The following is a 5,869-nucleotide window of genomic DNA, read 5'->3' as shown; positions in this document are numbered from 1 at the left end:
AGAAGGAGAAAGCTGATCACTAATTTTGAACAGGATATTGACGAATCGCTCAGCGATGCCTGAGCGAGGTTTAAGAGGTTGGTAAGAGATTGCCCGCATAACGGCTTACCAGATTGTTTGCAAATGGAGATTTTCTACTAAGGATTAAATCCTGCATCGCAGACAACTGCCAACACAGCAGCAGCTGAAGGTCTGCTGGATAAAACTTATGAGGAGGCCAAGAATATCCTTGATCACATTTCTAAAAATCATGAAGATTTGAGAGAAAGTGATCAAAGATTAAGAATTAAAGATAGTGACGCGAACAATGGGGCCATCGCATCCCTTCAAAACCAAATGACTGCGATGATGAGTTTGATACAAGGAATCATAATTAATAGCCGGGAACGCAAAAAGGGCAAGTCAACGCAATTGCTCAAACGACCACAAGTTGTGTCATCTGTGGAGAAGCACATCTGATGGAAGAATGCCCGGGAAATCCGCAGTCAGTATGCTTCATAAAGAATAACCCTTATTTCGATACGTACAACCCTGAGTGGAGAAATCACCCCAATTTCGCGTGGAAAAATCAACAACAAAACTTTCAACTAGTGGCGCAAAAGAAGGGCCACAAGGATTTTTCCTGCGAAAAAACGGTCAACCACATAACCAAGCCAGTAGTTCGCAGGCACCGCAATCTTCGTCCTTAGAGAGCTTGCTGAAGCAGTATATTAAGAAGAATGAATCAGTGCTTCAGAATGAAGCGATGTCCATATGAAATCTTGAAATTCAGTTAGGACAGATTGCGGGTGAACTTAAGAATAGACCACAAGGTGCTTTACGGAGCTCAACTAAGCTCCCTCACAACTCTGAGGGTACGAGAAAGAAACAATGCTTAGTAGTCTCTTTGTTAAGCGAAAAAATGACAGCGGAAGTAAGGGAGGAACCCATCACAACTAACTTGAATGTGGTGACAACCGAGGACCTGTTGACATATGATTCAGAAGAGTCCGAGAAGATGAACCCAGAAGTTGCATCCACCTTCAAGCCTCTAGAACACGAGATAGAAGAAGTCCAACAACCACCATTCCCGTAAAGATTGAAAAAGAAATAGAATGATGAAGGAAAGATTGCTACAATGGCAGTAACGCAAAATTCGACGATCCCACCAAAAATGTGCGACCCAGAAATCTTCATGATACCATGCTTAATTGAAGGGGTCAACCTAGATCAAGCACTGTGCGATCTTGGGGCGAGTATAAACGTAATGCCGCTATCAATCTTCAAACGATTGAATATAGGCAAACTCACGCCCACGACGGAGACTCTCCTACTTGCGAATAGATCCTGAATACATCCCGAGGGAGAGTTGAAAGATGCCACAATCTCAATTGACGAATTCATCTTGCTGGCAGACTTCATCATTTTGGATTATAAAGCGGACGAAGATGCGCCCATCATATTGGAACGACCATTCCTCTCAACTGGTCGCGCTCAAATTGATGTGAACAAGGGGGAGATCGTGATGAACGTCAATGGGGAAAAGCTCCGGATTAAGGCAGTCAAGATCCCAGAAGACTAAGAAAAGAAGAAGTCGCCGTGGACATAAAAAGTCCAAATTGAAATAAGCAGTCCCTACGTTACTATGTAACTCAAACTCATCAGGGGCACAATCCTTTTGAAATATCCTTTTTTTTTTGTTATATCAATGCTTCATGAAATTTCATTACCTTACTTTTATTTGTTATCGTACAATTATCTCTAAAAATAAAACGGGAGAATGCGATCGTGTTGAACGATCGTAGTAAACGATTTTGATAACTCTGTTTTTTTATTTGACCCTCTTAATGTTTTCTTTGCAATGATCAAGGTGAATGATTGCGGAGGTGCTACACGAAAAACGCAACTACTTTATTCCATCACCACAATCAAAAGAGAGCAGTTCACCGCAAGAAGGATGTGTTCACAAATAATGCGAGCGGTAGAGAAAATTTGGTGGTTGTATCCTTCCTTGACTTTATTTATTCCAAATTTTGCACTATCACATCGCATTTTAACTTTGATCATTTTAGCATCGCATCCTCTTTGGTCGGTGCAATCATTTAATATTGATTAATTTAGTAAGTCACCACATTCTTTCTCTTTGCCAATTATGATTTCAATGATGAAACACATGCTTCTATTTTTTTCATATATACTAGAGTCAACTTAATTTTAGGACAGTCAACTCATGAAATATTTCTAGAAGTTAGTGGTCTGCTAGCTTTCTTTCAAACTAACTTTTTATGAAACTTCTTAAGAGCATCGCATGATTTCTTTCAATCTTTTAGAAATGGGGACATTTCTGCGTTTTAAATTTAGGGGTGCAGTATTCATTTTTGACCCTGCTATTTTTAGGTTATAAAAAAAATAATAATATGATATTTCATAATGTTGCGATTGGATCCTACTCGTAGTTGGTTGTCCGCATGACACACGTGGGGGCAAGCAAAATGAAGGTAGGAATCATGAGCAACGCATAAATAAGTGATCGCAACTCCACTGTCAAATGGGCATGAGTTTAGACTGAGGAAGAGCGCCTTGCTCATAGTTAGATGTCTGCATGACATATGTGGGGACAAGTCAAAACGAAAGCTAGACACTTGGATCAGTGCAAGGTCAGATATATATATATATGTGTGTGTGTGTGTGTGTGTGTGTGTGTGTGTCTGTGTCTAAAATACGCAAGGATAAAAATCATTTGAGAATACCCCAGTGAAAATTTTTTTCTGATATAAATCATTTGATGCCTTGGAAGCTAGTAAAAACTTTTTGAAGCTTAAACTTGCGGTCCCTAAATTTTAGAAATATTTTAAGAGGCCTAGATAAAAATTAAGAAGATTTTGGTACATAGGATTTGAATAAGGCATCCTTGAGAAATCTAGGAAAGAGAAGGTGGTCGACTTTCTAAAGAAAATCTTTAGCTTATGCTTGAGGACAAGCATTGTTTAAATTGGAGGTGTGATAACGGGCAAAAATGCACTTTATTACAACGCAAAATTATAAAACAATGCAAGATTGCGATGGTAAAAATATACAACATTGCATCCAATAGCATTAAGTTTACAACATTGCGATCGCATGCGTCCATCGCATTAAACAACTAACTTATGTATTGTGCAGAAAAAGCATTGACGCAAGCCAGAAATGCGATCTGAATAAATTAACGTCCGAATGCATAAGAGATTGTGGCCGCAAGGCTATGCGATCATTTGTGCTCGCGAATATCTGCTCAAGAGGTGGCGCATAGAGCCGGCGCATCTGGGTGAAAGCTTAATAAATCATGATAGGACAGAAAGCTGATGATGGTCGATTTCGAATTAAGTTGACAAGCTGTTAACGACCTACCGTACAAGTACACTCAACTTTTTTGTGACAATTATTCGGCGCATTAGACAGAGAATTAATGTCATTCCATCAGTGCAATCATAAGAGAGAAGAAGCTTTTCACCCTGAAGCTCTATAAATACCGAAGGCCACCTTCACAGGGGGGGGGGGTGAGGGGACCAGTTGTTACAGTTAGCTAAGTTTTACAGAATTTTCCTTATAGATAGAAGTAGTCTTGTTCATAGTTTTTCTTTTACGTAGAAGGCAGAAGCGAGAGAAGGGAGATTACACCGAGAGATCGCCACGGTGAACTCAAAAGAGTTTCGGGGAGTGTCGAAATCAGAGAGAGGGCCAACTCTTATGGAAGCAAGAACATCTTTTGGGCAGAATAGAGAACACAGTATAAAAGCCTTGGGAAGCAAGGAATTGCTACCAGGCTCTCTACCCTTATTTCCATTGTCATTTTGTAATCTGAACTTATTTATAAAAATGGAATTTGTATCTTTATCTCTGTCTACTCTCTGTACATTATGCATGAGTAGCTAAATCTATCGAATGGGTTGAGAAGCACTTAGCTAACATAACCTGTGATCTTCATTCTATGTGATTATCTTGTATTTTGTATGCGCCATTCGTCCATTAAGGATACTCGGGAGGGTAGTCTAAGGATAGAGTCTAGGCTTGGAAAAATCAAATTAGAATCTAGGCTCGAGAGAGTCAGATTAGAACCGCATAATCAAGAGATAGAAGCTTAGGAATAAGCTCTGTTTGCTATTAACGCATCGCATGCACCTTAGAGATAGGATATGATTGTATGTGGTCGCCTTGTCCTTGTATGCATCGTCATCGCATAGGCAAGAAGTAGAGACTTAAGAATAAGTTCTATAGACATTATCATATTCATCGCATGCGTCCTAAAATTAAGAGCTATCGCATTTTCATTGGAAAATGATTTGCTATTGCATGAGTGTAGCATGATCGTATAGCTTGAACGCATTCTCGGGAAATGCTAGCTAAAGACTTTCTCAACCCGTTCCTCTGCATGCTCAGTGTATCTGTCGCATAATTACTCTTCCCTCAAATCCGCCGCATACTTTCTATACATTAAACAACAAACCAACCAAACCACTGATTTATTTGTTACCGCAAAGTGATCTAAAATTACCATCGCATATTGTCTTCCTTAGTCCCTGTGTTCGACCCTGGGCTTACCAGGAAACTTAGTCGGATTTATACTTGGGTCTTGCTGAGAAAACTTGCTTAAATAACACATATTTCACCATCTCATACCACTCCATTATTTCATCACATAAAACAACACATCAGTGTACACATACGACTGATTGTGGACTCTTTCGGGACCACACTATGACTGTATATGTGCACATTATGACTGATCATGTACCTTTGGGATACACACCTACGACTGACGTGTGCTCCCTCGGGACACACTTACGACTGATTTGTGTACCGTTGGGTTACACACTATGACTGATGCATGTTATGTTGGGTTAATGTCTAAAATCTCATTGGGTCTTGTAGTTTATAATTGTATTGTACAAATATTTTATTTATTTAATAAAATAGAAGATATTTTATTTGACATTTAGCAGCATTAAACCCACAAACCAATAAACTAACATCCAAGGATATCATTTGTAGCCTAAACATATATGTAGAGACATACCGGTGGATCATATTTAAGTGATAACCTAAATGGTCTGTAATAGATGGATAAGGCTGGATACCTTATCTTGGTGATATTACGAATACGACCTGCTTCGTAGATGTTACAATTGCTATAAGATGATCTGATCTTAATCATTCACGTGGAGACATGTGAGCAGGGGTATTCTGTCGAGATTGGTGTCCTAATTCTCCCGGAGTCTCGTAGTTTGTAACATTGTACACACATTATTATTAATACAATAAGGGTTACTTTATTTGCATTTACTCATATCCAATAAACCAAGATCCATGGTTATTGTATGTAAACTTAAGCACGTATGTGAGACATACAAGTGGATCATGCCTTAAGTAATAACCTAAATGGTGTGTAGTATAAGGATAAAGGAAGGATACCTTATCCTGGTGACACTACGGATATGACCTGCTTTGTAGAGGTTTACAAGTGTTGTAAACTACTACAGATGGTCTGATCCTGACTATTAATGTGGAGACATGCGAGCGGGGGTGTCTTATACAAAGAGTTTGTATAAGACCAGACCACGAGATGATTAGTCTCTTTATATAACGCCGTTGATAATTGAGACTTACATCTCACTAAAACGACCATAGGTGACATGACCTTAATCTTGAGTGTTTTGGAAACTCCTGCCTATGAGGGCAGTCCTTTGATTAGTATGGGTGAGAGTGACCAGATTGCCAACTCAACAAGCCTACCTTCTGGGGAGCTGGGAACTCAGTTACACAAGACGAAATTCACTCATTCTCCGAAGTAGGGGTAAGTAGATAAATCGCTCCCTTAAGGGTTGATTCCAAGTCTTGAACATAGTGTTCACAT

At 39.3% G+C, this 5,869-nt stretch overlaps 1 non-coding gene across 1 annotated transcript; it reads right to left on the bottom strand.

The window, feature by feature from the left end:
* On the bottom strand, positions 1–107 carry LOC150037470 (small nucleolar RNA R71). Its single transcript, XR_016528843.1, has one exon. It is a non-coding gene; the product is annotated as a small nucleolar RNA R71 (small nucleolar RNA).
* Positions 108–5,869: the final 5,762 nt, after the last annotated feature.

The sequence above is a fragment of the Benincasa hispida genome, chromosome 3 (assembly GCF_027475165.1).
Source record: "Benincasa hispida cultivar pf3 chromosome 3, pf3_genome.v1.1, whole genome shotgun sequence".
NCBI classification, from domain to species: domain Eukaryota; kingdom Viridiplantae; phylum Streptophyta; class Magnoliopsida; order Cucurbitales; family Cucurbitaceae; genus Benincasa; species Benincasa hispida.
The sequence above is the reverse complement of the archived record's forward strand: the minus strand, read 5'-3'. Positions and strand labels throughout refer to the sequence as shown.